Raw genomic sequence first — 10,036 nt, 5'->3', positions numbered from 1 at the left:
TTGGATAAAATGTCAGAAAGAGTTAAGCTGGCTGTGAATCTCAGTCCAGGACACTAGTCAACACTGGGTGAAGCAGTACAGTGAAATCATAGCACTCGGCGAGGGACGTCGACAAACTGTTGGACACTGACTAGAGAGCCAGTCACAGACACATACTCACCTTCACCAGCCCTTCCCAGCCAAGCATAATGGAGACATCGGAGGCTCAAGGTCAAGATTGTGAGGAGACCAAATCACTCTCCGCTCACTCCTTAAAGTCCTCAAAGTTAGAAAGGCTGACTGTTAGATCATCAGCAAGAGCCAGTGGCGCCGCCAGCCGGAATCCTGTACGCACTGTGCGTACAATTTTTTTCATAGGTGGAAAAAAAAAGAAGCAATTTTGTTTATTTTGAGCGGGTGTGATAAAGACGCTTGTTGTTTGTAACAGGCTAAACGTGCTGAGTTCATTGATTGTTAAACCAATCAGTGGAAGCCTAACGTAAAAGCCAGTGATTGTCGTTTACATCATGTCATCTGTCTCTTTTTGATTTCTGGCGCCTATTACACTACCGCTATGTGATGATTACGCCCGGTCCAGTATAGAAATGTCAAAAAGACAGTTGAGCCTTTTCCAGGCATTTAAAAAAAAAAAAGAGAGATCCAAACCCACGATCACAAACACGCAGCAGAGCAGCGATAATGAAGGTCTCTCCTCTCTAGCTCCAAACTCACTCGTCTGCACCGCGATTATGGACTCATAAGTGCCGATTCCAGGTTGAGCCCCCACTGGGGGAGCCTCGGCCCATCAGCTGTGTGTCTGTGGGTATGTGTAACCCGTATGTGTGTAGCCTGTGTGTGTTAATCTCTCACGCGCTCTGTTAAGATGAATCAACACAAACCGCTGCAGAGCGCGAGCCTGGCACAGAGGTGCGCGCTCTGGCGCATCTGGCACAGTCGGTTAACGGCACCGAAAGGAAACTGGCTCCGCTCCGCGGCTATTTCGCGTCCGACGTCTATGTTAAGCACATGTTGTTATTGATATTGTAGCGTCCGACCCGACGTAACTACAACAACATAACACAAACTTATCTGACAGCTCTCTCACTTTTTCCTCTGCTCCTCCTCACTCACCTACACACACTTTCTTCCTCACACTCACCCTGGCCCCTCAGCTTCTCATCCAACCATACCCTACCTGCCCGTACACATTCACAGTCAGTCAGGAATCACACAACTTAAACATCACAACAACATTACTGCGGGGTCGCAACAATATTTTCAGTTGTGCAGTATATTATGACAAGTCCCATTGCTACGTGGCATGATGGGCACAGCGACCCTCCCCCCCCCCCGAAAAAAAAATTGTTGCAGCCTATTTGCCGTTTCTGTGCGTACATTGAAATTGAATCCTGGCGGCGCCACTGGCAAGAGCTTCAAGCAGGTCAACGACATCGAGCAGAGCAAGTATGGCAGCAGCAAAGGCTCAAGCGGAAGCACAGGCTGCTAAAGCCAGGCTAGCCTACGCTGAGAAAGAAATGAACATAAAGGTGGAAAAAGCTCGCTTAGAAGCAAGTCTTGGTGTACTTGAGCTACAGAAAGAGGCTGATGCTGCCATGGCCAAAGCAGAGGTGATGGAGCTTGCTGCTGCTCAGCTCGACGCTGCAGAGCGAGGTGGTGAGTTTGACTTCTTGCCTACCCAGGCAACACCAGAGCAGAAAGTGACTGATTACATAAATAAACACAATCACACTGAACTTCCTCGAAGTCAGAAAGACACTTTTATGCAGCATTGTGACACCACCTGTCAGCAGAAACAAGCGAAACCTTTGCCGACATTCACACCTTTTCAACAAGAACCAAATCGCCACCAATTCTCACCACTAGATGGCAGCAAACCAACACTACAAAGAGATGTAGTTCAACAAAGTCCTCCCTACAATGTGTTACAGCCACAGTATAGGTTCACTACGAACCACACAGCTTCTGACAACGCAACCAGTGACCTCGCAAGGTTCTTAGCAAAGAGTCAAATTGTGAGTGGAGGACTGACTAAGTTTGATGACCAACCAGAGACTTATCTGAGCTGGAAGACCACGTTTCAGAGTACCATTGCAGATCTAGGACTAACTGACACTGAAGAAATAAATCTGCTCATCAAGTGGCTGGGCCCTGAGTCCTCTGAACATGCTAAAAGGATGAAAGCAGTCAATATACGTCTGCCATCTGCTGGTTTAAATATGATCTGGACAAGACTTGAAGAATGCTCATGGCTCATCAGAAGCAATAGAAAGAGCCCTGTTTTCCAGGATAGAAAACTTTCCAAAGCTCTCCAGCAAAGAACCTTGCAAGCTTCGTGAGCTCTCCGACCTGCTCTGTGAACTGGAAGCTGCAAAGCTAGATGGATACTTACCTGGTTTAAGTTACTTCGACACAGCCAGGGGAGTGAGTCCAATTGTGGAGAAGCTACCCTTTCACCTTCAGGAAAAGTGGACAGCGGTTGGGTCAAGGTTTAAAGAAGACTATAAAGTTGCCTTCCCACCTTTCTCTTTCTTTTCTGAGTTTGTGAGGAAAGAGGCTAGAGCAAGGAATGACCCAAGCTTCACCACAGCTCATCCCTCCTCTGTCAGCTTCAAGAAAGAGAGGCTTCCAGGTAATTACAACACAAGGCCATCAGTCACAGTGCACAAGACAGACGTGTCAACAGATGTACACACACACACAGCGGTTAAACATGCAACTGAAGATATAAGCAGGCAATGTCCTATACATCACACACCGCACCCACTGAAAAGATGCAGAGGTTTCCGAACAATGCTATTGGAAGACAGAAAGAAATTCATCAAAGACAATAACATCTGCTATCGTTAGTGATGGGCAACCGAGGCTTTTCGACACCTTATTCGAGTAATGGTTCATTACTCGAGGCTTCACTGACACAGTCGCTCGAGTATGACATCTAGTGTTCAATAAAATGAAGTGCAATTGAGACGTGTCATTCATTGGTTCATTGATTGTGTGAGATTTGAGTTGCCACGCACACTCCTGTTCAACAACAGTACACTACATTTATGTATGGTTTTAAGATGACACAATAAAATATAAAATCAACATTAAGTTGTGGCTAAGACTTTGTATCTTTTTTGGCATATATAGATTCATATAGGCTACACATTATCTTATGAAACAAGTTTTTTTTTTTTTTTTGCACTTGCCCATCTTATGAAACAAGTCCAAACAGTTTATGGTGTAGAGTGATGTCATTGCAAACTAGATAAGCTTTATTAAAATTACGTGATATAACTTATAATTCTTACGCCAAGACCTGGATTCGATCCCGGGACATCTGATCACCGAGCGCGTATAATCTGCATGTGCCACTGATCTGACTAGCGTTTCCAAACGGTTATATTTATTAGTCTTCAACCTCAGCTGTACACCTGCTCATACTTCTTCAAATCCTACAAGTATGAATGTTAGAACGCTTCAATCATTTTCTTTCCCACTCCTCCAAACCTACCATGGTTTAGTAATATCCTTCAATTTCTGATAGGCTAACGGCCTGACGCTACACTTAACAACCAAATCTCTGTCGCCTCAGTTTGATGGCTCAGCTCAGCTCCCACAGAGAGCCGAGACAACCAAAACATTAACGGTGCTTCATGCGACTGAAGCAGTGAAGTGGTTCATACGTCACTAGTCACGTGATCTTTCCGAACCGAAACACCAACTTGATTCAAAGAGTGGCTAACGCGTGGATGTATCATCATCCTAATGTCTGAACGGCACTGGGGTGGCAGTATTTCCGATTGGGTTGCATAGGGTAGTGGAGAGAGATATGGCTTGGGATGCGGGGGAGCGGGGTTCGATTACCACGCTAACCTTCTATTTCTTCTGTCATAAAATGTTTACCAGTCTTAACAAGTCTAAACGTTTTATGACAGAAACGTTGCAAGTAGATGGGTGTATATTTAGGGCCCGAGCGGCGACTGCAAGTCGCCCAGCGAAAGCCCTATTGAAATCGCGCTGTTTTTTATTCTTATTATTCCGTCACCTAAATGCCCCAATTTGGCCCCTTTCCCGACTTCGAAAATGCGTGAACTTTTGCCCGGACGTCCGGCCTGATCCGAAATTCGATATATGTGGTGGTCGCACATGTCCGACGCGACATGGCGAAATAGCGCCCCCTACAAATTTTAAAAAGTCCCATAGACAATTTCGCTTACTTTGGCGTAGACCAACAAAATTCGGTACACATATGTACCATACCCAGATATGCAAAAAAGCCTCTTGACCTCATGACCTGAACCCAACAGGAAGTCGGCCATTTTGGTTTTGATTTTTCCCGCCTAAAACGAACTCCTCCCACAGCGTTCGCCCGATCAAGTTGAAATTGACCCTTTGTTGGCCTTCTGATTGGTCTGCTGTTCCACCAATCAGAGCGCTTCTCCCCATGTCACGTGTTGCACAGCATTCTAAGGTTGGACAACTCTGGCATGAAACCCCTATGAAACGAGATAGGTAGACAGCAAGTTTTTCGGCAAAAACTACATTATAATTTTTCAATATAGTTAAAATGTGCCTGGGGTTCCTGCAGTAGCGACTCACGATATCTGGAACGTATTCCCGGAGTCATTTTTATCCCATTCCCCAAACCCAAGACATCAATAATCATACTTAGCCTGTAGGCTACTGTATATTACTTTAACCTTCTGTTATGTATTTAGTTGAGCTTAATAATAGGGTTTGGGGGTGGTCCACTAGGGGGAGCTCTAGGCATAGGTCAGGGGTTAACTGCAAAGTTTTGTTTGTTGTTGTGTGCAGTCCTCATGAGAAGTGAGCCTGTTTTTCCCTGGCTGTATTACTGAAGTGCTAAGCTCATTCATTCTCCAGTCCACTCTCTGGTCGTGTTCATAAACAGAGAAGATCTAATACCTTCAAAATTATCTAGCAAACGTAACATTACCGCTACTAATGTCTTTTGAACTTTGTGAAGTTTTACAAGGAAAAACGGGAGATCGGTAAGCGTTAGCTTGTAGCTAACGTTAGCTAGCGTCGTTAGCTACTAGCTAGTGAGTGACTAAAACAATGATTTTCCCCCATTTTTCGGAAAAGTCAGGTAATGCCCGTTCAATCGCTATTGAGCCACGTCTGTCCTCTATCATGGACACTATTTTTCTGATGTATAAGTTAATTCAAATTTTCCTTACAAGCAATTTAAATCTGCCTAATTTTCAATGGTTTCCAATGGGAGTTAACCCTTCCGTGACCATTGTTTGTCCAACCTAGCAACAGTAACCGTGGGGGGCGGGGCCTTGACAAAGGGTCAATTAGGTACACCACATCTCCAGACCTAGCTGAGCTTATCTTGTGCTCCGTGAGTCCGTAGGTCAAAGGGCGTGGCTGCCAGCGCTCAATTAACTTTGGCGTGCTCGCCATGTAATACGATTGGCTGTCACGCCCACATACTTCATCCAATCAACTTCAAACTTGCTGGACATGATGATGGCTCCGCCCTGAACGTCCCGATATATTAACTTCCCACGTAACTCATAGCGCCCCCCGGTGGTAACAGGAAGTGAACTAAAATTTATTAAAAATACATAGTTGACCCCATCAACTTCATTCCACTTCTAAAACATGCAGAACCAGTTGGTGAAGCTACATTATAAAGACTGTGAAGCTACGAGTAATGGCGTCCCTGTGGGGGCGTGGCTACCATCAATTCCTCGCCATGAAAATACGTTTGGCTTTTTGATGGCTTTAAAGGTGTACAGAAAAGAAAATTGAATTTGAGCCCACTCTGGGTCATACAATTAGTGTAATAACTCATCTATCAGACGATGTAGGCCAAACTTTGTGCAAAATTCTATTTTTGAGTAAATCCGGGATGAAAGTGTGTATTTTAGTGTAGTTTTTTTTTCCGCATTGGATAACGCAGGCGCATGGATTATACGTCAGCCTGTACACGATTCACCAGCCACTGATATTGGATCCGTAATCCGTCATTCAAACGTCTGAGACACACACACACGGAGCTCGGGCTCGCCCCAAGCTTTGAATATCCCGCCCGCTCGAAAACGACCAATCAAATTCATTTTCCTTACTCGGGTAAACTCGTGTTGCAGCTCGTGACAACTCGGCGCGACAAACGGGACAAACGGCCATTTCTGTACACCTTTAATGAACTCGTATCATCATGAAAATTGATAGACAGGTCCAGGATGGAGACCTCTTCCATCTGATAGGGGTGTCGCTCATGTGGCCCCCTAGTGGAAACCGGAAGTGCCATTTTTTGCATCAACATTGTCCGATTTCCACGAAACTTCACATGTGTGATGAGGGACTGACCCTGAACACACCTGCACGCATCCCATTACTGCCCCCTAGTGGACGAACCTTTAACTGCTCATAACTCCCTCATGCTCTGTCCGATTTCCACGAAACTTCACATGTGTGATGAGGGGCTGACCCTGAACACACCTGCACGCATCCCATTACTGCCCCCTAGTGGACGAACCTTTAACTGCTCATAACTCCCTCATGCTTTGTCCGATTTCCAAGAAACTTCACATGTGTGATGAGGGACTGACCCTGAACTCACCTGCACGCATCCCATTACTGCCCCCTAGTGGACGAACCTTTAACTGCTCATAACTCCCTCATGCTTTGTCCGATTCACTCCAAACTTCACATGAGTGATGAGGGGCGGCCCCTGAACGCACCAGACCACATGCGGTGACTGCCCCCTGGTGGATGAACGAAACATTGCGTTTTTGGCCTCCTTCCGGGTTTTTTCTCCATTTCTGCTCCGCGCCACGGCCCCGGCGTGCCTCAGGCCCCGCGGTGGCATGGGCGAGCGAGGGCCCGCCATCCCCGCTTGCGGCTTTAATTTCCTTTTGCATCTTGTAGGCTATGTGAAGCCGGCGAGAAGCATGATTAGGGTCAGGATCAGGGATTACGTTGAGAGAGAGAGAGAGAAAAAAAACACTTCCAAGATTCGATCCTAGGTTGCTTGCAGTAAAGTCTGATACACTAACCACTACACTACCACATGTAGCAACTGTAGGAAATATTCAGAATTATCAATTTTATAACCTGATGGCAGACCTCCTTTCAAATTATTGATTTGGGCAAGGTTGGGGGATATTGATCATTCATGGTTAGGCCTATGTAAGGATGTTGTGCTTAGACAGTGCAGATGTTGTGCTTAGACAGTGCAGATGTTGTGCTTGAAGAACTGGGCAGAGGGTGTGCTTCTGTAACATGTCATGAATTTTTATTTAAAAACAAAAGTTGAGACACAGTGTGGGGGTTGAGGCGATTTCTCTTTTTGCACAATATTTCCCCCGCCTTCGAAAATGTGCGTTCGCACGGGACAGAGGATGCCGGCGTGCACAGAAAGTGCTTGGCAACTTTATATAAGTTTGGATAGATGAATGCATGGTTTTTCCAAAAGAGTAAGGGATCTTCCCTCCTGTCGATGACCGGGTCCGCCAGGTACCGGTTCACCTCCACAATCGCGCTGGCCGTTGAACTCTGGCTGTGGCTCGCCCTGGCGTCATTATCCAGCAGCCCCCACAGGTCCAGTCCTGAGACAACACAAGATCTATCAATACAAATGTAATTTCGTATACATAGGCTATTCATGATTAAATAAAAAAGAAATACCTACCTGTGGAGGCTGCTGCTGCAGGATTCTGTGGAGTGGTCGGTGGCGGTGGTGGTGGCTGCTGCTGTTGCTGCTGCTGCTGCTGCTGCTGCTGTTGCTGGCTGATGTTGATAACCTTCGTGCACTCCGATATTAATCGCTCCTTGGTGTGCGCTGCCACTCTTTGGGATGAGAATCCAAAGGTTTTGAAGCGAGGATCAATCATGGTTGCCACTGCCAATGAGCTCTCCCTCTCTTTGTCCTGTAGCCTGTCCACCAGGCACCGGGTCAGGTTTCGCCCCAGCTGTTGCGCCATTGCAGTAGACAGCTGGGGCTCCAATTGCTCCGTGGTGTGGCGGAGCACCCGGTAGAGGGGGATTATTTTGGAGGCGGACACTCGTTTTTCCTCCGACAGCTCCACGGTGGCCGTGTCGAATGCTGCCAACACCTGAAATGACATGGAATGCATTAAACTGTAGCAACCTTAGTTACATTGTTGTTGAATAGTATGCTGCGTGTGACTAAACCCTTCTGCAATGAACGACATAACATACCTTGATGCACTCTCCAGCGCTTTGGTATTGCTGGTTGGTCAGTGGCGTGAGGTCTGTGTTTAGCGAGGTTATCGCTGCTGCCACTGCCTCTCGTTCCTCATACATCCGCCGGAGCATCGCAAACGTGCTGTTCCAACGAGTGTCCACCTCCAGCACGAGTTTTCGCTCGTTGCGGCCCAGCTGCTGCTGCATCTGGCCGAGCCACTGTTTGGCAGTGGTGCTGGTTTTAAAAAAAGTCACAATCCTCCTGGTCAGCGCCCGAATTTCATCCAGTCCAGGAGTGGTTTCAATTGAGTTACGCACAACCAAGTTTAAGCAATGGGCAATGCACTTGCTGTGCCTAAGGCTTAAATTATTTGCCGTTGCAATCATATTGCTGGCCGAGTCCGTAACAATGCAGTGAATTTTGTGCCTTAGGCCCCAGTCATCCAGCAACGATCCCAGTTCAGCAGCAATGTGAGCAGCAGTGTGGGTCCTCGGAAAAGGCCTGGCCCCCAGCAGGACAGTGGACAGCTGATCAGTGTCATTTATAAAATGACACGTCACAGCCAGATAGGCATCCGTATTGATGGACGTCCACATGTCCGATGTGAGACTTACAGTCTCAACTTTGCTGAGTGCAGCTCTGGCCTTTTCCTTCTCCTCCTCGTACCTCGCAGCCACCATTTTCTTCACCGCTTTCCGTGTTGGCAATGTGTATGTGGGGTCCAGCTTGGCCACAAACTCTTTGAAGCCAACATCCTCCACCACAGAGAACGGCTGCGAGTCCTTAATAATGAAGCTCAGCAGAGCTTCATCTAGGTCTCGCTTTCTGTTGCCTGAGGAATAACAAAATAATCCATTACATTAAATATCAAGAAAATACGCAGACTTACTCAAATGTATCACAATGTAATAAAACAGATGGAAATTCCTTTTAAGTCATGTCATGTTGTCTACCTGGGTTACTTGCAACAGGTGGCTGCTGGCTGTTCTCTGGTGCCGCCGGATCAGTGTCATGCTTGGCCCTCAAATGCCTCAGCATGGAGGAGGTGTTGTTGCTATATGCCAGCCTGGCATTGCACAACTTACACTGGACCTGTGGAACAATGAAACAATCACTTTGCAAAGTTAATCCCTATTTGAATGCATTCACTCTACTGGACAATTTGTGTTATTACGTTCTCGACAGTGACATCATTGTTACATTGCACCGTAAAGAGCTTCCCAGCGTAAATTCACCTAAAGTAGAAATAAAAATAACATGCGAACCTTATTCTCCGGCAACAACTCAAAGTTGTCCCATGCTCGGGACCTTTTCCTAGTTGGCTCCATAGCCTACTCTCTCTATATATATATATCTAGGCCTATAGGCTATGTGTGTGTGTGTGTGTGTGTGTGTGTGTGTGTGTGTGTATTGTCAAGGCTATGTATCTATGTGTAATAAATACTATATCTGTCTAGGTCTATATCTATGTCTATACTATACTCTATCTCCGTAACTATCTGTAGCCTAAATTAAATTCTCAAAAATACGCTAAATACAATATCTCTCTCTCAATCACAACGAACCAACCAACCTACTCTGCAAAGAGAAATTCAAATGAACGCCACTAAATATGCTAACCAATCCCTGAACGCCAGGCGTTTCACATGACAAACCGAACCAATCAGGTGCTTCGATTGACGTCTGAAGCACTGAACTGCTTCAAACGTCATACAAGTGGTTCATACGTCACAAGTCACGTGACCAAACCACGCCTCGGCACACTGGTTCGATACAATTTGCTTCATGAGCTACGGCGCATGTGTCGGAGCCTCGGTGTCAAAGGACCATCACTAGCTATCGTTGCCTTGCATCCACCAGTCATCAGGC

This window comes from Trachurus japonicus, chromosome 9 (assembly GCF_045865225.1).
Source record: "Trachurus japonicus isolate A0001 chromosome 9, Traja_1.0".
Classification (NCBI taxonomy): Eukaryota; Metazoa; Chordata; class Actinopteri; order Carangiformes; family Carangidae; genus Trachurus; species Trachurus japonicus.
This window is presented reverse-complemented; position numbering follows the sequence as displayed.